Source organism: Hylobates moloch, unplaced genomic scaffold (genome assembly GCF_009828535.3).
Source record: "Hylobates moloch isolate HMO894 unplaced genomic scaffold, HMol_V3 SCAFFOLD_13, whole genome shotgun sequence".
In the NCBI taxonomy this organism is placed as follows: Eukaryota; Metazoa; Chordata; class Mammalia; order Primates; family Hylobatidae; genus Hylobates; species Hylobates moloch.
In genome coordinates this window covers 6,438,430-6,461,398 of record NW_026652288.1, presented here as the reverse complement: position 1 = coordinate 6,461,398, position 22,969 = coordinate 6,438,430, and the positions used below count along the sequence as shown (strand labels likewise).

At 42.2% G+C, this 22,969-nt stretch overlaps 1 protein-coding gene across 6 annotated transcripts in view; it reads right to left on the bottom strand.

Annotated features, from left to right (window-relative positions):
- RNF144A (ring finger protein 144A) overlaps window positions 1–22,969 on the bottom strand; it is a 127,396-nt gene that overhangs the window by 97,272 nt on the left and 7,155 nt on the right. For 2 of the 6 annotated variants that reach the window (XM_032172133.2, XM_032172137.2), the window contains exon 2: window positions 6,409–6,608. The exons of 1 other annotated variant lie outside the window; for it this stretch is intronic. The gene's annotated coding sequence lies outside the window, so the exon portion shown is untranslated. Of the gene's footprint in view, window positions 1–6,408; window positions 6,609–8,364; window positions 8,606–13,971; window positions 14,119–22,969 lie in introns of those variants that run through there. 3 more of the 6 variants (XM_032172134.2, XM_032172135.2, XM_032172136.2) reach the window with 3 other exon arrangements.

Below are 22,969 nucleotides of genomic sequence, written 5' to 3'. Positions count from 1 at the left end.
AGCTCCACCTCTTACCACAGACCCTCTCATTGGCACTGTGTGGCCTGCAGCAGAGGCTATCTCTTTTTGGGGCTTAAATAACGGCTTAAAATAATTTTTAAAAACTACTCAGGCCCTTTGCACGCCCCCAGTTGCCATCAAAAAAATTCAATAGAACTACAAATCACTGAAAATGATGTAACTTCTGGCATATTTTCTTTTAAAAAATAAGTCAATGTCAGTTGAAAAAGATTTAATTTTTGGCCTATCACTAATTTTTATATATGTAGAAACTTTCTTCTTGGACACAAATTTTATAGCATTCCTTTATCTCTCTGAACCTATATTACCATTGTTATTCTCCTGACATAATTTTTACTTCATGTAATGTAATATAGGATTCTTTGTCTATATTTTATCAGTGGAAGTATTTTACCGATTTTAAAAATTAAGAAAAGTATTAATTTCTGAAATAGCTTGTTACCATAAGGTTTCAACTATTAAAAATTACTGCAATTGTAATGATTATATAATTAATAAAAACAAGATAAATATAAAATTAATGTATATTCCTTAAATCTAAAAAACAAACTTGAAAATAGAAGAATTTGGATTTTTTCTCTTGAAGTTTGTGTATCTATGGATAAATATTACTTAAATGTATAATAAGACTCAATTGAAGATCAATTTTGTTCCAACTTTTCACTTTTATAGCCATAATAACTTCAATACTTTGTTCACATACATACACAGATGGACTAGAAGATATATTATAAAAATGAAACTCAAGTCTTGAACTTCTATATATATGCCAAAAATCACATAGTAATAAAAGAAAAAACTAACTTCTGAGTGATCAGCTGACAACTTAATCAGCAGATCTTCCCACAAAAGTAAACCTTTGGGAACCACCAGATATGTAAATAATGTACAACCAAGACATTAGTCATTCAAGTCCAGTTTCTGGGAAATACAGGAAGAGACTATACTAAGACTTTATAAATAATTGTACTCATTACGTTTTCACTTAGAGGCACCTTGTTTAAGTCAATATACTCAGAACGAGCTTGAAAAAAACTTAATACGTGATTTTATTATTAAAAATGCTTCAGTTACATGTCTGTCAATATTATTTGTATATTTAGCTGATTCTAACAACCTAAGAGACAAAGGAGGTTCTCACTGTCAAATCGATCAGCCCTATGTTCCACCAGAAGAGGTTTCACCTCATTTTTAAATTCAAAGAAATGTTTTTACATTGACTATATATTTATGTACATACAATTATAGGTATTATATTTATTTATATCACATACATTTAGAGAGAAAGAAAAAAGGAAAAATAATTTTTAAAGCACTGAGAGATAAATTATGAAACACAGCTCACAAAACACATCATTAAAATCAGTAAGGTCAGGTTTAAATCAAGATTGAGGTGATTGAATTATGTTACCCATTTTATAACAAATTATAAAGGCAAGATACTAATGGTGTTCTCATTAATATTTAATAAAGCAGTGTTGAATTGAGCTAAAATTAGAAGTTATTGATGAAGCTGTAAGTCTGAGAGCAGGCACGATATTTCTTTAATGAATGTATATGCATGTGTCTATGAAGCTCTGTTGTTAGGCTTTTGGGAATAATCAAAAGAAACTGTATGTTTAAAATAAGGACAAAAATACATTTGTTTTTGTTAAGCCTCATGACCCAACATTTCCTACTGGGTCTTCTTCCCTTTATCCCAGAAGCACGATATCACCCAATCGACCATCCAGAACCCTTTTGTTTTGAATCACATCACTACCCTTGACACATCTGAATGGTTCTCCCTGCCCAGGAGACAGATTCTACCTCCTCCCAACGGGAAATCTTCAGACTCCAGGCTCCAAGGGGCCCCCCAGCCCTGCTGTTCCAGGGCCCAGGTTCTCCTCGTCTCTTTCCTCACAGCAGGCTCAAAACTGCCTTGGTTGTGAGGATTCTTCTAACAGTCAGCATCCATTTCTCATTGTCTTAGTTTCACTCTGGCCTGTGCCCAAGTTTTGGGAACTGGAGTCCACTTCCTCAGCTTGTCAACATTACCCCCCAAAAAAATCAACAAAAAACCCACATTCTTATAAACAGAAGTCGGCCTGTGTCTCCTCATTTATCCTGGGGGCCTCAAGCATGGGACCTTGCACATCATGGATGCTCATTAAATGCTAACTTGATCTTTCTAGAGAAATCTATACTGCCCTAGAAAACAGGCACTTGCTGTTCTCTTGCCAGTAGTTGTCTGTCCCCCTCCAACTTGGCATGTATAAACACCAGGAAGGCTCAGAGCAGACTGACCCAGCAACAGACTGACTTAACATCACAGCCTAGAGCACAGAACATGGAGGCAAATAGCCCAAAGTCTGAAAAACAAAAGTAAACAAACCCCAGAAAACTGTAACTGAGCTGAATGTGGAAAATGTGGTTATGACTGATTTTAACAATACCATCAGCCGCTGCATCTCAGAAGAGCATCTCTGTTTCCATTTCTAAAAATACTGCTCATTTCTACACATCGGGAACTCTGAAACCAGGAGGAACTAGAGCAAGGTATCGATCTTTTCACTTCTAGTTCATGCTTTAAAAATGACTTTTGCCCTAAAAGCCAGCTAGCCAAAAGCAGACCAGCAATGAGCCAGCCACACAAAGCTGCAGTTTCCCAAACGTGGCCGGTCCAAAGGCTGAGTGACGGCCAAGGTCAAGTTTTTAACCAACGATTTCTTTTTAAACTACTGATATTTCCCACTTAGGAAAAACAAAACAAAACAGAACAAAAACCTGTATTTCAAAATTAGCTACTTCAATCACAGAAGGCTGGATTGAGGCTGGTTTCTAGTCCATGAAAACCACCTCTCTTTATAAATTCTAAACATTTAAAAAATCTTTGCTCGTGCTGGAATGTCATTTTCTAGTATTTTGGCCACTTCACCATGACTCTTTTGTGAATATGAAGCCATTTCACAGTTCTTGGAATTTGTTTGAGACAGATTCCCAAACAGAACTTCCTGGGAGGTAGGCGTGGCCAACAGAGAGAACACAAAATTCCACTTGGCCTCTTGATGAGTTTTCTCCAGGGTTCTTTAATGTCTCCCTCACACCTGAGGAGTCCCTATCTCAGGGCCAGCTAAAGCACTGCAGGGAAAGATGCAATAATCCTAATATGTTAAAGTTAAGATTAAAAAATAAACATAAAATTAGAATGCACTTATCTTCCAAGGAATGGAAGAGAAAGTGGGAGGGGAAACTTCAAATGGCAACTTTCACAGTGGCCACATCTGCGCCACAGTGCCCCAGCCAGGAAATGCAACAGGGACACCTTAGCAATGCCTTCCCAGTATCACCAAAGGGGTAAGCAGGCAATCGGGTAAGTGGAGGGGAAGATCTCTCCAGGAGCCCTTTTAAAGTACGGACAATGAAAACGTGAGGCAGGATGACTGAGAAGCCGAGCCTTTGGGAGAAACACTGGAACTTGCAGCACCCACAGACACCCCACATTCCGGGTTCCTCACACCACCTCAGATCACTGCCCGTGCCACTGCAGGTCCCTTCTCCATCGCCCCGGCCCCACAGTGCCCGGCCTCCTCCTGCATCTCCAATGGCTCCTCCTCTGCTCCTTCCTCCCTCAGCCCCGCTGTCCTCTCTCTCACTTCCCTGTCTCAGTGCCCTCTGAGACTAGGATCCTCTCTCCCTTGGCACACACTGCCAGCTCCAGCCACTCTTCACTGTGTCCCTCTCAGCTTGGCCAAAAGATCACTCAATCCTTGACCTCCTGCACGCTTCGACTCCCCAGCAGGGCTATCTAGAAAAGCATGCAGTCACCCAGAGTGGCTCCTTCAGTCTGTGGCCAGAGCTTCGAGTGGGCTGTGAATGCTTCAGGTGACCGCTCTGTACCTCCATCTCTTTAGAGGACTTTCTGCTGCCTCCTGGTCTCTGCAAACTTCTAATCCCTCCTCCATGTAGCATGCTCAGATGCTGGCTTTGACTCCCATTTCACAAAGAAAGGTCGATAATCAGAAGAGAACTGCAGAGCCTCCTCCTCCGAGCGCCACCCACGCATGTATCTGTCATTTGGTCCATCCCCACTGCTAACTATCCACGTTCCTCCTAAAACCAGTAACTCCACTTGTCCACAAACCCATCTCTCTCTCCTACTCAAGAAGTGTTTTCAGCAGCCCTCCATCCCACACAATCAATATCTCACTCTCTACTGAATCATTCCCATCAGCATCTAAACATGCTGATAATGCTTCCAACTGAAAAATAATTCTCCTAAGCTTATTTATCCCACCAGATACCACCTCAAACTATGCTCCCTTTTGCAGCAAAGCTCAACTGAGTTGTCTACAATCCCTGTCTCCACTTCCTCCCCTGCATTCTTCTCTCCAATCCAGCTTGTGTGGCCACAGCCACTGGACCACTGGTCCTGGCACTGACCCGAGCCTCCACTCTCTATGCTCCCGCTTTCCCCGCTTCCTCCCTGGTGGTTCCCTCTTGTTCTCCTTTGCTGGCTTGTCCTCTTCTGCTCCTCATGAAGCTGGAATGCCCCAGGGGCCAGTCCTTAAAACTCCTCCCTTCTTTCACTGGGGATCTCATCTGATCTTATTCCTTGAAATACCAACCAGAGGCCAAAGACTCCTATCACATCTCCGGCACAGACTGCCCTCTTAAATGATCAGATCTGGATAGGACCACCCACTCGGCGTCTCCATGTGGGTGGCTTATAATCTTCTCACACTCAGCAAGTTCAAAACTGAACTTTGAATCTCTTTTTTAAATTGAGATGGAGTCTCGCTTTTGTCACCCAGGCTGGAGTGCAATGCTGCGATCTCAGCTCACTGCAACCTCCGCCTCCCAGGTTCAAGCAATTCTCCTGACTCAGCCTCCCGAGTAGCTGGAATTACAGGCACCTGCCACAACTCTCAGCTGATTTTTATATTTTTAGTAGAGATGGGGTTTTGCCATGTTGGCCAGGCTGGTCTCGAACTCCTGACCTCAGGTGATCCTCCCATCTCGGCCTCCCAAAGTGCTGGGATTACAGACATAAGCCACTGCACCCAGCCTCTGAATCCCTTTTTGCACCCAAACTTTCTCTGGCTGCAACCTACTCCATCTCCATTGGTGACAATTCCATCTAGTTACTCAAACTAAAGTACCTGGAGTCATTACAGACTTTCCCCTTTTCCTCATATTCACAACCACTCTGGAAGGACATGGTAAGGGCTCTCTCTTCAAACTGTATCCAGAATGTGGCCACTTTTCCCTGCTGCTGCTGCTGCTATCTGCAGAGTGTGCCCCACTGTCTCTTGTCTGGATTACTAAAGTAGAATTCTCCAATGTCCTCTGAGATGGTCTCCTGGACTCTACCCTTGTCCTCCGCCCTCTCCAATGTCCTCTGAGATGGTCTCCTGGACTCTAGCCTTGTCCTCTGCCATCTGCAATATCCTCCAAGATGGTCTCCCGGATTCTACCCTTTCCTCCACCTTCTACAGTTTATTCTCAATGTGGAGGCCAGAGTAAGCCAATTAAAATGAAATAGACCCTGCTTCTCTGCTTAAAACCCTACACTGATTTCCCATCATGAACCTAGAATTCCCCAACAGCCTGCAATGGCAGGCATAGCCAGGTCCCGCTATGTCCTGCCCAGTCCCAGCTCACAGCTCTGTGCTGAGTCCTTCCAGCAAGGCTGGCCTGGGTGCTCCTCCAGCTGTCCGTATGCTGCAGCCACCAGCCCTTCTCTCTACAGCGCTCTTGCCCAGATGCTAAGTGGCTAGTTACTGCACCTCCTTAAAGTCCATGTTCAATTTCACCCTTAGAGACCTCCCTGACCACTCCACTTAAAACTGCAACCTGCCCCGTCCTACTAGACACGGTCTACTTTTTCTTTTCTCTACAATATCTAGGCCTTGTTGCGTAGCATATAATTTGCTTCAGCTACTGTCAAATGAAAATTCTGTGTCTCTTCCTGCCTGTCCCTACCCCCATCCTCCACCTGTATTCCTCACACAGAATCTCCGTGAGAGCAGGCACTGGTGCTGCCTCACTGTGTTCTGAGTTAGAACTGTGCCTGGCACATGCAGGAGCTCAATCCATGTGTTCTCTAGTGAATCAGGGAGATCTAAAACAGGAGACTCAAAGGATTGTTATAAGCAGCAAATGAATAAACCTGGAAATCTTTCCAAAGTATAAATAACTACAATGGCATAAAATAATGTGTTGAACACTATCTTAAAATTCATTCCTGGGAAACCTACTAGAAAATTGCCTTTATGGTGTGGCTTTAAGAGGTATAGAAAAATCCACCCAGGCAGGCCTACTATCTTTTCCAACAATGGCCTGAGATTCCACTAAGAAGAGATCAATGAAGGTTGGCAAGCCTTCATTTTCCGAATTCAAAGTTACCTCTGAGAAGTCCAGAGGGGAGGAGAGGAAATGTCTTCAGGCCAGGTCCTGGTGTCCTGCTGTGCTTATGCACACTCAGATGGCTCTGCCCTCAGGTCAGGCGCCCACAGGGAGAAGTGGGAGAAGGTCTCTGGCACCAGGGCTCCCTGCAGAGCTGGGGGAGGCTGGGGGCATGTCAGACTCAGCAGGGTACTGGATGCCTAAGAAACAAGAGAAGAACACAGGCAGTTAGAGGAGCCGGGAGGAGAGGAGCAGGGTACGAAGCCTTTCTTCAAGCCCAGAGGAAAGGCTACTGACATTAGAAATCTTATCCAGTGAGACAGGTGTGAAGCATAATAGTATACTGCAGAAAAAACTGAGGTTTACTATGTTAAACAAAATCCACCAAGAAGTTAATGAATAAATCCATCAACACAGACAATTCTGAGATAACAAACTGTCCCTCGATCTTCATTCTGTCCCCTCCTTTTCAATCACAGCCATTCGGCTTTGCCCAGTGCGTCTCCTATACAGAGAGGTGCAAGTCAACAGAAACACTTGCTTCTCAGGGCAACCATGAGAAAAATAACTCAAAAGTATATAATACAATAAAAATAGAATTAAAAGAGGATAAAAAATAAACTAATGAAAAAGAAGGCAAAATGGAAGAACAGAAGGACACAAATAACATTAAGATCCATGGAAAACGAATAGTACAATGGCAGACATAAATTCAGCATTATCAGTAATTACGCTAAATGGTTTAAACACTCCATTCAAGGGCGGGAATTGGTTGAATGAGTAACAACTATATGTTATTACAAGAAACATAATTTAGAATAGCACCAGAAAGAATACTTAGAAACAAATTAACAAAAGATGTGTAAGATCTGTATATTAATAACTACCAAAACATCATTAAAAGAAATTAAAGAAGCCCTAAAAAAATAGACATCCCATGTTTGTGGATGGAAAACATGTTGCTAAGATAGCAACACCTTCCAAACTAATATATTAACAGATTGATTAATTGGTGAATAGATTACATGTAATCACTATTAAAATCAGTTGCCTTTTTTTTTTTTAATAAAAATTGACAAGCTGATCCTAAAATTCACAAAGAAATCCAAGAGACTCTTAGTAGCTAAAAGAACCTAGAAAAGAAAAAAAACTTTGGGGAGTTACACTTCTTAATGTCAAAATTTACTATAAAGCTATATTAATCAAGATAGTATAATAGTGACATAAGGACAGACATGTGGATTAATGGATTAGAAGTGACAGTCCAAGAGTAAGTATCTACATTTCTGGTTCATTGTTTCTTAACAAGAGTATCATGACATTTCAATGGGTAAATGATAGTTTTTTTGTTTGTTTGTTTGTTTTTTTAACAAATAGTGCTGAAAAACTGAATCTAAACATAGACCTTAAACCTTTCACAAAAATTAACAGCAAACGAATCATAGACCTAAATATAACAGCGAAATTTATAAAACTCTAAAGAATAAAACATAAAAGTAAATTTTTACAATCACAGATGAAGAAATGGTTTCTTAAATATGGCGCTAAAAGCTCAAACAAGAAAAAATAGATATATTGTAATTCATCACAGTTAAAAATGTTTGCATGTCAAAAATGCCATCAAGAGAGTAAAAAGACAACCCACAGAATGCAAAAGAGCATCTGCAAATCATATATCTGGTAAAGGCCTCGGATTCAGAATATATGAAGAATACTTAACAATCCAAAGACAACCCAAATGTAAATATGGGCAAAGGATTTAAATAGACATTTCTCCAAAGAAGATATTCAAATAGCCAATAAGCACAAGAAAAACTGCTCTACATGACTAACCAATTAGGGAAACGCAAATCGAAACTCCAATGAGATGCCACTTCACACCCACTAGGATGGCTAGAATCAAAGGACAGATAATAACAAGTGTAGACAAGAATGTGGAGAAATGTGAACTCTTACACATTGCTGGGGAGAATGTAAAGTGGTGCAGCCGCTTTAGGAAATAGTTTGGCAGCTCCTCAAAGTGTTGAACATAGAGTTGTCATATGGCCCAGCATTTCCACACCTACGTAAACACACAAAATAAATGACAATATACCTCCACACAAAAACCTATACAGGAATGTTCACAGCTGCATTATTCATAATAGCCAAAAAGTAGAAATGACCCATATGTCCATCAACTAGTGAATGTATTAAAAAAAAAGACTGAGGCAAATCCATGCAATGGATTTGGCCACATAAAGGAATGCAGTACTGATTCATGCTACAACATGGGTAAATCTTGAAAACATTGTGCCAGATGAGAGAGAGAAGCCAGACACAAAAGGACATACATTATATGAAACTACTCATATGCAAGGTCGAGAACAGAAATCCGTAGAGACAGAAAGTGGATCACAGGTTTCCAGAAGCTTGGAAAGTGAGAGAATAAGGAGTGAGTGCTAAGGGATGCAGAGATTTTTGGAGGGTACTGAAAAGACCCCGGAATTAGATAGTGATGTTGGTAACAAAACTCTGTGACTATACTAAAAACCACAGAACGGTGTACTTTAAAACAATGACTTTTATGCTGTGTGAATTCTATTTTAATAAAACTACTATTTAAAAAGAAAGAAAGAGGCCGGGCGTGGAGAGAGAAACTCCACCAAAAAAAGAAAGAAAGAAAGAAAGGAAGGAAAGAAAAGGGAGGGGAGGGGAGGGGAGGGGAGGTGAAGAGAAACATGCCAAGTGGAAAAAATTTTAAAAGACGAAGTCTAGATTACTTCAGGTTTTCCCAAATGTTCTCTTTCTCAGTATAGCTTTTGTTCATCAGGACTGCAACACTATATGTAAACTCTGCTTAACTTTAGGCATTTCTGTTCGAAAAGCAAAGAACAAATTCAACTGCCTCTTTCTCTTTCCCCCTCTGCCTCTGCAGGGCCATACTAGTATTCTCAAAGCAAAGAATCAGAGGAGCAGTGTTTCCATCTGACCAGACAGAAGACACGGCCTGGTGGACAGGCCCATATATCTTTTTGGTAGATATTCCCTCATTACTGCTCCTTTACTAAAATAGCAAGCATTGCCCACATGCAACCAGAGGATGCTAATTATTTGCAACACTCAGGACCAGGCTGCTCAAGCTAAAGCCTTTCATGCCAACATCTCTGCCAGCCGAGAGCCCTGACCCAGCCTCCAAACACCACCTGGCGGTGCAGAGCAAGCCTCTCACCTCCACAAAGCTGTTCTTCCTCAGTCCTGAGCAGCATCCAGATACCCATTCCAGAAAATGGTATCCACTTTGTTGCAAATCTATTCTCTGCCTTTGCTTGGCAATAAATTCTGAGTCTTCAAACAAAAGACAATATAGTGTCTTTTACTACAGCTTCTGCCGTTTTTCCCAGGTAAGAAGAGCCTGTAAACAGAATTATAACCTCCAGCAGGAAGAAAAGCTCTCTGCTCAGCTGGTGCACTGGCAAATGAAGCCTTTCCCAGCTGCATTATAAAAAGATTTATAAAGAGAGCCTGGCCACAGAGCTTTCTGCCCAGAGGGGTGTGTTGGGAGCCCAGTGTGGCTCCTGGGCTGTTGGCAGGTTGCAAAGCCTCCTGTCCCCATCTGGACAGTGGCCCGTGGTCACACAGCTGACTGGCATCCGTATTTTCTCAGCACCAGCAAATGGGCACTAATGAAGTGCCACAGCATTTCACTTGGTTGTTTGCCATCCATATTTTCAACAGCCTCCAGCCAAGCTGCATGTATACCCAGGTATCAAGAATTGTTCTTCATACTACTCTGCTAACAAAGCCACACCAGTATTGAGTGGTCAGTCCCTCAATACTCAAGAAGCCCTCATATTTTTAGTACCTGTTTTTATAGAACACCAGGGATGCATGTACTGGGTTTTAGCAGAAACATCTGTAGTAAACGTTCATGCACTCCTCCACCTTTTCTTGCACCCCGACCATGTGCTGAGACAGCACATAGGAGTGATAACAAGGTGAAGAAGATGTGGTCTCTGCTCTCAAGGAGCTCAGACTATCTAGGGACCTGTAAGACAGCACCTGGCCCTCAGTGACAGCATACTGAGGCCCTCAGTGACACACACACACACACACACACACAAATTACTGTGTGTGACTTGAAAAAAATCTGATCTACTGAAGGATAGGATGAGGCTTCTCGTTTCCTAACAGTGTGCTTGTCTGGTAATTCCAATACAATTAATTAATTTACACCTTTCTCGAAACACAGATGCTACTTCAGATTATGAACAAAAGACTCAATGGTTCAGAATAACCTGAGAAAGTCAACCTGATGCAAAAACATATATTAAAGACATTATTTTATTCATTTCTTTCTTTCACCAAGTGTGTGTATATCAACATAGAAAAGGATGCTGTTGGTGATTTTTAAAGATTATATAGGATGACTCCTTGTTAAATAAAGGCTCTAAAATAGCAGCAGCTGAAATCACTACAATAAAAAGGCTTATGAGAAAAAAAAGTCAGTGACAACCACTCAAAACCTTTAGAACTTTGCAGCCTGAGTATTTATCTATACGCACACACACATGCATCTATAGATGCATGTATGTGTATACATATGTATATATGCATCTATGTATGCACACGTGTGTACATATGTATCTATATGTGTGTGGGTGTGTGTATATATATGCCATCAGTTAGCGATAAGAGCTACAATAAAATACAACCAGGTAAAGAAAAGATGTACTATTTTCTTAGTCTTTAAGGCCTCTCTGAAGACGTGGTATTTTAAGTGAGTCCCGGATGAAATGAGCAAGCAGGACATGAGAATGTACGGAGAAAGTACATGCTCCACAAACATGCTCACTGCTCCGCACAGGCAATAACAGTGAAGCCCACCCCCCGCCTTTACTGTTCCCGTAGGCCAAGCCGCCCAAGTTCCCTAAAGGAACAGTGAAAGCAGTGAGAAACAGAAACCTGACAGATACTGAAGGTACCTCCCAAAGCATCTGATGGGAGAAAGGAAGGGAGACAGGGAAGGAGGGAGGGAAAGAAAGAAGTCAAAGATGCTTCCAGACTTTTGTCCTGAACAGTTGTGTGAGCGGCACTGTCCATGACACGGGTGTCCCTCAGAAGCCCTAGGGTAGGTGTGCAGATTGCCGTGCCGACAACAAGCATGGGCTCGTGGGGGTGGTCTGGTGACACAAAGTGAGAGGCCATCCCATCTACATGCTGTTAACATTACCACTGGAGGCTAAATGAGCTCACCTGGGCAGGGATGTAGACGAGAAAGACAGCAAAAGAGGCCTGAGGATGGAGCCGTGGGGCCCTCGGATGTCCAAACACAGAGACGCAGCTCAGGGATGAAGAGCGACCAATGAGGGAGGAGGAACGGGGAGCTGCACAGAGAGGGTGGTGACCTCAGAATGGGATGCTGGATGTCCCGATTTTAGAAGAACTGGGTGTTACTGCAGGAAAGGGTAGTTAATGTAAGACCAAAGAGGATGACCAAAAGGAGGAGGCCAAAGAAGAAAGTGAGGGATCTAGTTTTGAAATGGCCTGCTATGCAGATGTTGAAACGGCTAAAGTAGTAACAGGAAGGAAGATGAAGACGGTGAATTAGTTGATGAACTCGTCTGTGAATGCAGAGGAGGACAAAAGGAGGGGTTATCTGTAGAAGGCTCAGAGAAGAAGGAAGAGGGATGGTAAAGCTTGATGGCACATGTCTCAAGGGAGCGGGGGATTTTTAGGGAGGAAGAAGGTGCAATGGCCTGGAAGTAGCAATGAGAAGCACAGACAGCATCCACTCCACCTTGACCATGTGGTTTTTTTTCTTTTTTTTTTTTGAGTGATGACCATGTGACAGTCACTGAACTTGGCGGTGATATGCACAATATTGGCAAAAGCACAGCTACTGAAAAAGAGCTGCATCTTACAAAAGAAGAAACAGGTTAAAATCCTTGCCCAGGTCACATAACTGGTCAGTGGCAATCCACGTCCAGCTGCAGAGCTCCTGCTCTTATCCAGGACTCCACAGAGTCTTCTATGCAGATATCTTTAAATACTTCTAAGTAGTGTCTCAGAACAATAGAAGAAAGATGGATTATTCACTAAACAGTTTTCAGATAAACAGCTATAGATGGGGAAAAAAATAGGCTGGAAAAAAAGATTAGGCTGGTTCCCTAACAATGCTAAAAGTAAAACTACAATTTTACCAGAGGAAAAAAATAACTAAAATATGTATAACCCAGCGGGGAGAAAGGCTTTTAAAGCAAACCTCAGAAATAAGGAAGTGGTAAAGTTCTAACTACATAAAAATAATACTTCTATTTGGAAAAAATAACATAAGACAAGTAAAAAGTAAGTAACAAAACTGGGAATAATTATTCTCATTACATGTAATGAAGAATTAATACTTCTAATTTATAAAGAAAAATATCAATAGAAAACACTGCAATAGAAAAGCAGGTAAAGAATGTGAACAGGTTCACAGAAAGAGAAATACTGGTGGCTGATAAACATTTGAAAAGACGCTGAAACTTACTCCTAATTAAAGATGTGAAGTAAAAAGATACCATATTTCACTTGTCAGATCAGCAATGATGAAAAACCTCGATACTGTTGAATAAAAACCCAATACTGTTGAATGTGGAGAAGGAGGAGATTTCATCCATTTTTTAGCAGAACAACAATAGATGCCATTTTGGAAAATGACTTGGAAACAGATCAAAACATAAAACACACGTAACTCTGACCCACATGTGCTGCCCTAAGTATTTACTCTAGAGATACATTGGCAAAAAAAAAATTTCATGTGTATGTTAAAACAAAACAAAACAAAAACAAAAACAAAAAGCCCTGGAAGCAATCTTCACAACAGCAAAAACTGAAAATCTACTTACATACCCATCAATAGAAGAAAAGCTGAATAAATAATACAGCTATATGACTGAAGAATAAGCTGAACCTTGGTTAATCTTTCATGTCTTGGCATGAAAAGATGTCTAAGATATATTAGCCAAGAAAAAGTCACACTACAAAAATACTTATACACTATGATCCCATTTGTGAACACACATTTAAGTTATATACTCACAATTTTTCTAGAAGAATTAAAATTTAAAAAAAACTATGGGTAATTGCTTTAGAATAAAGGGAATTTTATTCTCCATGTTTTTTCCTTTCAAAGTTGTTTTTTACTCTCTGCATTTATAACTTTAAATTTTTAGAGGCTAAAGACTTTTGATACAGTACCCATGAGATACTACACACTGAGAGAAAACAATTATTTTTATTTTGCCTCACCAAGGATTGTATCTCATAAGTATAACACATTGCAAGCTCTAAATTAAAATCCCACAAAAAGACAGCATTTTTTTTGCATTGCAGCCTCCCTGAAGCAAATCCTTCAAGTAGGCTCTGCTCTGAAATCCACATAGAAATCCCAGTTAGTGGAGGCTCTTCCTTCTCCATATCCTTTCTCCATCTTCTCCATAATGAAGGAACATTTTAGACTCTGTGCCCACTAGTGATTTAGACCCTGTGCCCACTAGTGATCACAGCAAAATACTGCTCGAGAGAGACCCTCCCACTTACCTACAATTCCTTACACATACGTACATAAAGGGGTTCCAAAGGAATCCCTCCAATTCTCTTCCAGTCTTTCAATTTCCAAGTCTAGGATTGTTTTCTTAGCTGTTGCTGAACTTGCAAGTTAGTATTTCAAAAAGCAGTATAGCTCTGTGCAGTTAAGCTTATGCAGCCGCTATAAGTGGAGGTTTTCACATGTGTGGTTTGTTTGACTTTACTATGAATAGAGGTCTTGTCCCGCTTCGATAAAGCACCTCTCTGTTTGCATGCATCGTATACTAATAGTCTGTACACTGGGAAACACAGGGATCCCTTTAGAGTTGCCCTGCAGTGAGTTATTCTGCACTTGTCTTCTCTGGGGGAAAACAAAATACACTCTTCAGCAGTGAAGACATTTGTCAAATTATAGCTGTGGAACAAACTTGTTGGTTCACTGGTTATCAATTAATTGAGTATTGTTTAAAATTCTCTTATTGTGATAAAAGGCTTTGGCTAATTCTGCCATCATTCCTGATTCTAAGATATCACTCATAAAAACGAAGCTGAGTCTTAGGCTTAAACTGCTCACAAAGAACCAATTGATTTACCCAACCGGATACCAAATTAGGCACAAAATGAAAAGCTTGTTATAATAGAGGCATTACCACAGGAAAAAAAAAAAATAGTTTATTTAGAATGGTGAGATAAAGCACACACCAATTTTAAAGAACTTAGAAAGCAATTTCTTTGGCTATGTAATTTTGTAAAGGAATAAGGTAACATAATATACTAAGGAAAAAAAAATTTCCAAATAGCAATACACAGTATTTTCTATTTTTAAAGTGTGTGTAATTGTGAATGGTCTAAATAAACCAGTTAAAAGGTACAGATATTCAGGGAAGGTAAAATAGCAAGCATCAACTACATGTTGTATTGTCCACAGGAAACCCACTTCAAATAGGAAGATTAATGTTAAAAATAAAGGGATGGAAAAAGATATACCATGCTAACACTAATCAAAAGAAAGCTGGACTAGCTATGTTAATTTCAGATAAAGCAGAGTTCAAAGCATGAAAAAAATCATCACAACAAAGAGGGCCATAAGAAAATAATAAAGGGATCAATTTTCCAAGACATAACAATGCTAAACATGTAATACCCTACAACAGAGCATCAAAATACATATGGCAAAACCGACAGAACTGCAGGGAGAAACAGACAAATCCACTACTAATAGCTGTAGACTTTAACACCCCTTTATCAGAAACGGACAAATTCTGCAGGCAGAAAATCAATAAGAACATAGTTGAACTGAATAGCACTAATAATCAACTTGATCTACTTGATAAAGAATATTCCATCCAACAATAGCAGAATACACATTCCTTTAGTTCAAAGGGAAGAGTCCAGGCCACAAAACACACCTTAAATGTAAAAACAAACAAAGAAGAAAACAAAAATCATACAAAGTATGCCCTCATATCACAATGGAATTAAACTAGAAATCAGTAAGAGAAAGATAAATGGAAAATCTCCAAATATCTGGAGATTAAACAGCACACTTCTAGATAACACAAGAGCCACTGGCATTTTCACCATAAATGTAAAACAAAACCACCACCAAAACAGAAAATTAGAGAAAAAAATGGAAATATGGCATTATTTCATCTTGGCTATCTTTACCTGAAAACTAGGAAAAAAAATGACATGGGTCAAATACTTCCATTTTTGTGGACCAGAGGGCAGTCTTTTATGAGCCAATGAAGTTCTCCACAGTGGACTCTGAATGCTGTCAGCAGGCCTGACCCTCCCCGTTCCCAAAACCCAGCTTCCGACCTGTGTAATTCCAACAGTAATTTGTGAATCTGCATTTTGGACAGGCCTTCAAGGTTTTCCTTTGAAGTTCCATAGGCATGATTTCTTTAATCCTCAGAGGATTCCCACAAAAGAATAACCCTGGTACGATTCTCACTTTAGAGATGAATAAAACAGGAACATTTACAGAGAGGTCACAGGTCTTTTCACAAATCCAGTGGGGCCTGAAGTCTTGAGCAGGATCCTGTCTCTGTCCCCACAGTCTTGCCTTCTCTGCTCAAGCACTGACCACACCGCTGCACTAGGAGATGCTTCTGGACTCTGCTGGGCACACTGTCCCAGTTCTGACAGGAACAGTACTCAGTCAGACCTGCAGGTGCATGGTATCAGGTCAGCCTGGGAGGGCAGCCCTTCAGGAGCAATGTGGGTGCTTGCATGGCTTTGTCCAGTTTATTAATAATAGGAGGGTTTCTTCCTTGTTTCACTTCAATCCCACGCAGCAAAATGTCCACTTACGATATAAGGTGGATTTATTGGTTGAAATATATATAGTTAGCCAGGCGCAGTGGCTCACGCCTGTAATCTGAGCACTTTGGGAGGCTGAGGTGGGAGGATTGCTTGAGCTCAAAAATTTGAAACCAGCCTGGGCAACATGGCAAATCCCCACCTCTACAAAAAAATATAAAAATGTGCTGGGTGTGGTGACACACACCTGTGGTCCCAGCTATTCAGGAGGCTGAGGTGGGAGGATTGCTTGAGCCCCAGAGATCAAAGCTGTAGTGAGCTGAGATTGCACCACTGCAGTCCAGCCTGAGTGACAGAGCAAGATCCTGTCTCAAAAAAATTAAATTATATGTATATATACACGTATGTATGTATATATAGAGAGATAGATGCACGTATTTGCATCTATATATATACCCATAGACGTGTGAGTGTGGTGGGCATGTGTGTGTATATATATGGAGTAATAAAATTTGTGTGGACTGAGGAGGTGACTGAATTTACAATTAATTTTTTACAAAACTGAAATAATTTACTTCACTAAAAATGAAATATAACCATAATTGAAAAATAAAAAATAGAAAAACTGTCACAACTCTTATGAGTTCTGATTCCTCTCCTCAGCACATTTTTCAAGTTTGTACATCAAACTGCACAATTGTGCCTCACCATTGTTTTCACTTAATAATAGAAACATTTCCCATGCCCACTATCTCCAAAAATCTTATCTAATTAGAGCATGAGATTTACTTAGCTATATTTAGGTGTTTTCCATTTGGGGCTATTATTCTTTAAAAAACATAAAGAAATACATTTGTGCATCAAGCATTGATTTTTCTCCACCTTTAGTATCATTTCTTGGAGCTGGATTCTCCAAAGTGCAACTGTGCAAAGTAATCATGCCACTGCAAATAAAAATAACACATCTTTCCTTAAGCCATCCTTTCACCCAGGTTAGGTCTAGAAATTCATTCTCTCTGCCAAGCCAGCATGATTTATATTTATTTCCTTCCTGCAGCAGGACCCACTTCATCATATTAGAAAATGCACTTTTTTAGCTACTTTCTCTTAGAATTGTTTTTCTAAATAACAGTTCCACGCTTAACAAGAAAAACTTTATCCTATCTCCAAAGCTCTTTATTATCACATAATGGTAGTTATATCGTAACTAAATTGATTTCTACATAAACAGTAGGTGTGGATAACATATAAGTCAATACCAGGTAATATTCAAATATAATTTAAAGTCTTCCAAACTACGATTGTATAAGCTTCACAATAATTATTTTTATTAGCACCTCAGCTAAGGGTTTTTGCCATTTGAGGTCAGTTTATAGACGTGTGGTTTTGAAAACCACCACACCGTGATGTTTCAGTAAAAAGAAAACACAGACCTTCAGGCAGGATCCCAATGTCCCTTATTTAAAATAAATATATTTATATATATATATATATATATATATATTGAGTTCAGTGAAAAGCTCCAGAGTGAAGTTCAGCATACCACGTCCTGTGCTGGAAATTCAAACTGGGTAACACCCATGGCTTAGCTCCAGGAGCCCAGCTCACTGTACATTCACCCTATGGAAGTGCAACAAATAAATGTCAAACTCTGAGTCTCAACTCCACTGTCAAGGAGAGTTGGGAAGAGATAAAATATGGTGGCGAGGACAGTATTTAACTCAGGGACATGGGAATTCCACAGGACTCATCTCTCTTTATGCCAAAAATTGAAAAGTACCCTCACATCAGGTTAAATACAATTTCTATGTAACTATGCATGGAGTTTCAATCAAGTCAATAACAGTTAATTTTTGTTGACATAACATGTCATATGTGTTAACATCAATTCTGTTTTTTTTTTTTTTAATACTCTAGAGCTAATACTTGTTTCCAATTTTTTAAAATATTTCATTTGGCAAAGCTCACAGGCCCTCAGCACCAAGTCTGCTGTGTCTAGGGAGCAAATGGATACTGACTTCACTCCATGTCATCCCCAAAATGCCAGAGCTGCTCAGGGAACTGACGGGGCCTGAAGGGGCCACACAGAACCCCCAGAAGTGGCAGGAAGAGGATGGGCCAGTTTCTGACCATCACCAAAGGCAGGGTGCCACAGCAGGAGACACTGGGGATGCTGGAAAAAGCAGGTGAGGAGGAAGTTCACGGGGAAGCGCTTGACCACAGAGGGTGTCAGGTGATAGGAGGCCTTGGGGCCAGCCGTGGAGAAACGGCCAGCGAAAGCCACAGGTTTCAAAGACGCGGAAAAAAATCTGGGGCAACTCTGAAGGCAAGGGCTCAAATGAGGAATGCGCAGTCGCCAGAAAGGAAGGGAGGAGCACGGAGGCCAGGGCATGCAGGAGGCCAGTGGAGGACGGCGGTGCCTGGGCTAGAAGCTGGTGACCTGGGGCACGTCTAGTATTCTAGACATGCGGGCTTAGTCTGGGGTGCAGATGTAGGATATACAGAGAAGAGACAGGTATGGGAGAGGCTTCTCTCAACCAGTCTTCACTGGGAATCAAATATATGTGCCAGATCCACTGGGTGCCGTCTGCCCTGACCACTGAAGGCCGGGAGAATGCTAATGGTAAACACACAGGCAGGCGGTGGACCCAGAGGAGAAATGAAGGGGGCCTGCGGCAATGAACTTGATGCAAAGATGATGGACGTCAGGGTAGATTTTGACAATAGAGTGTTTTAAGGAAAAATGTTAAATTCATCTAGCCCAAACCGTCCATTTAACACATTTTTTTAAAAAGGCCCAAAAATGTTGGAATCTGAATTGAGACTGAACAGAGTTAAATTGGTTGAACAGTTGAGTCTGAATAATGCAGGCTACAGGAAGGACGTGCCCAAACAGGACAAGTGGGACAAGAGTCTGAACCATCCATAACTAACCTCAAGGCATGTAGGACGTGCCTAGTGACAGTGAAATGGCACAAACCAGGCCCCCAGATGCAGACGAGAGGCCCTGTCCATGCTGGGATCCCAGAATCCAGGGCAGGTAAGCACTCTAGAAGAGCTGGTCAAAAGGCTGGTAATCTGGAAAGAAACACACTTCTCCAAGGCCCTCCAGATCAGCACTTCAGTCTGATGCAAGCCATATACCTAATTTTAAATTTTCTGGTAGCCACATTTTATTAAAAAGCATGGGAAATTAGTTTCAGTAATATATTTTATTTAACCCAACATGGCCAAAATATAATCATCTCAACATATAATCCATATAACAATTATGACTGGGTAATTTACATTCTGTTTTTCACACCCAAAACCCACTGACAGCACAGCTCAATTGGGACTGGCCAGAGTTTAAGGGCTCCGGGACCCTGCAGGGCCAGTGGCCACCATAGAGGACAGCCTGGCTCCAGGTCCTCGCTTCCCCTCCACCTGTCTGCATTCTGTTTTTCCTGCTACACAAGGAAGAAGTCCTGCCTGCCTCCAGAAAGCAGCCCTTATCTGCCAGGCCAGCAGGACACAGCTCAAGGCCTGATCAGTCGCCTAGGCAGGCACAGTCAAGCTGGTTCCCCCGAGGAAAGGCTGGATCCACTGCACGTGGCCAGGGACAGAAAAAAGACAAGGTCACTGTCAAGGAAGCAGAGATGCAGGCCAAAGGGAGAGAGTCCCAGGAGTGACTGAAGTATTAACAGATAAGAAATGCTTCCCTCGGCCAATCAGCAGGCAGAAATTGGGGATTCCTTTCAGGAGGAGCTGCGAACACGCCCTTCTGAGTCTTACTCAGGTTTTCACAGTTGACAGCACAGTACCTGGCCTAGAGCGAAGGCTACACAAATATTTATTCAGCATATGAAAAACCCTGCACCTAAAATCCTGTGCTATTTCACAAACAAGAGAAGTGAAGAGCAGGCAATCTCACTGGACCAACACGGCTTCCTATGTGTTCTGGTTGTTTTTACTACAGTGAAACTGGACTCAACAAAGTACCGCAGGTTTAAGAGATGAATCCCTGCCACGTGGACTCCAGAACGGTAAACTCTCCCTTGTTTCAGAAAGGGCACCCCCCACTCCGCCCCATCCCTTCCTCTCTGCAAGTCCTCACCTTCACTATATAGTCCTCAATGTGTCTTTGAATCCCTGGTACCAAGTAGTTTTTGCCAAATGATGGATAAAAGAACAAAAGTAAATAAATAACAACAACAATAGAAATAAAGAGTAAGATATTCAGGAATATTATAGTGAAAGGATATGGTTGTTTCTGGACTCAAATGTCTTTGAAGGGAAAAGATACAGATTCAGTTCAACAAATATTTACTGAGCGCCTCCTATGAGAAGCCTGTGTGCCAGGTGCTAGAAGGGTACAAAGACGACCAGGACAGGACTGGGATTCCCGGCCCACACTGCACCCACACCAAACCGACTGATGGAACGCACAGGTGTGCGCAGCCCCACACCTGCAACCTTGAAGCCGCATGCACATGGCTCTGGGCCTAATCCACATGGGCTCCTGCTTTGCCAGGAAGAGCAGGTAAGAGAGGGAAAGGCAGTTTATCAAGGCCTAGCACGGCCAACCCCTGCACGGGGCAGTTCTCTCGCATGTGTTATCCCGTCCAGTCCTCCAGGACCTCCTCCCAGGCAGACCCTCATTTTCTCTCCTTCTCCTTCTCCAGGAGCCGGCCATGCAGCCCGGCTCTGGCACTGGGCCCTGAACAGAGTCAGCCACCAAACTTTTGGAAAAGCTTGTCGCTTCCTGACAAAAACGGACAGATGCAGCTGACACCAACGCCCCCACCTCTCTCACTGCCTTAAACACAGATGTGCTGCAGCTGTGGCCAGCCCTTTTGCATCATGGGGCAAAGGAAAACATGCTGAGGATGGCAGAGCAGAAAGAAGAGAGAACCTGGGCTCTCAGTAACATCCCGAGCCGCTGCACCAACGCCTGGAAGCAAGCACCTACCTTCAGTGCCTTGCTATTAAGGAAACAGAGAGCTGTAAGTCCTTGTTAGTAAGTGCTATGTTTAAGTCCTTGTTAGTAAGTGCTATGTTTAAGTCCTTGTTAGTAAGTGCTATGTTTAAGTCCTTGTTAGTAAGTGCTATGTTGCTGGCCAAACATATGCTAACATATCCAAACACAAACACTATACCTGATACTGGTACATATATATGTGTTGTGTGTATCGATGCATGTGTATGTGTGTGTTTGTGTGTGTGTGCACACATGTGTGTGTGTTGAAACATGTCTCCCCCAAAGGATATATTGAACTCCTAACCCCTGATGCTTATGAATGTGACCTTATTAGGGTGTGTGCAGATGCAATCAAGCGAAGATGGGATCAACAGGGTTGGCCCTAATCCAACATGACTGATGTCCTTGTGAGAAGAGACGCACCCCCAGCGCAGAGACAGAGAGAGAAGACAGCCACATAAAAATGCAGGCAGATATTAGAATCATCTACCTGTATTCTGCGCCTTGAACCTGCCCTTTACCTGCGGCTTGCCCACATCAGATCCTGAGGTTCCTGCCTGCTTCTGTCCTTGGATATATGGGAACTCTTACTCTCATATCTGGCCACTTTCACCCCTACACATGATAACAAGAAGGAAGTAAAGAGAGCTTCTGGGGTTGAAGGAGGAGGACAGAAGCTGAAACACAGATGGTTTCTTAGGGTCTCACGACGGATTAAATAAAGAGATTTCTTTTTATTTTTCCTAATACACCTGGCTCTATCCACCACTCTGCCAGCCACCGAAGACCAGACTGGCTCAGTTTTCAGGGCCTTGGGTAGTGCTTCACTGAGACAAGAAGAAGAGAGAAGGACGTGCGATCTGTGAGTGAGATCTGTGAGCACAGAGCCAGCCCCATCCCATCCACACTAGGGATTACCATCACTCACTTCTGCCAAGTGATTAGAAGGAAATGCAAGTGTTTTAGTGAAGAGAGTTCAGATCTCAGGTGCCAACTCAGAAAGTCTCCTGGAAGCTCTTTGGACGCCACTGCCCTAGACTACAACACTCTAGTGCATACGCTACCAAAATTCACCGCGTGGCAATCGGGGTCGCCAGAAAACTCACAGAAGGACCCAGGTGCTTCCTGACATTCTCCATCCATCAAAGAGCCAGCCCCAAGGTCTTTGCAAGCCTGCACCCTTCCCAAAGCAAAGGCTCCCTTGGAGCACACAGCCTGTGTTATGCTTGTGAGCGCACAACTGGCACCACAGACCACAGGCACGTAAGTTACTCAGAAAACGGATTCCTCAGAGACAGAGAACACAGTGAACACGAAGGATGGCTCCTCACACACTTCACGGCACACTTAGCAGCTGCACTTCTTCAACTCCTATACAGGAAGAACCACCAGCATCTCTGGCCCTGCGGCCCTACCTGGCAAGTTCCTCCAAGGCACTGGCAAAAGCATCCCAGTGTTTCATGAGTCCCGCACTTGGAAGGGAGATGGAGGCCCCTCCTCTGCTGCTCCTGAGGGTTCATCCAACAGCCCTGTGTCCTCAGCATCCTCCAGAACAAACCCTGCCCGGCCTGGGTCTTTGCCCCGCTCTGGGAGAGCTCAGAGCGCCCCCTTCTCTACACTCCCCCGCTCTCCAAAGCCCACCTATGCTGACTCCCGTTTCCACAACCGCTTCCTCACCAGACTCCCAGGACACGCGCTCGGATGGGCACATTCAGGCGCTTGGTCCTAACCATTCCACATTATGCATCTCCCTTTGCTGGATGAGGACCATCACAGGCAAAGGCC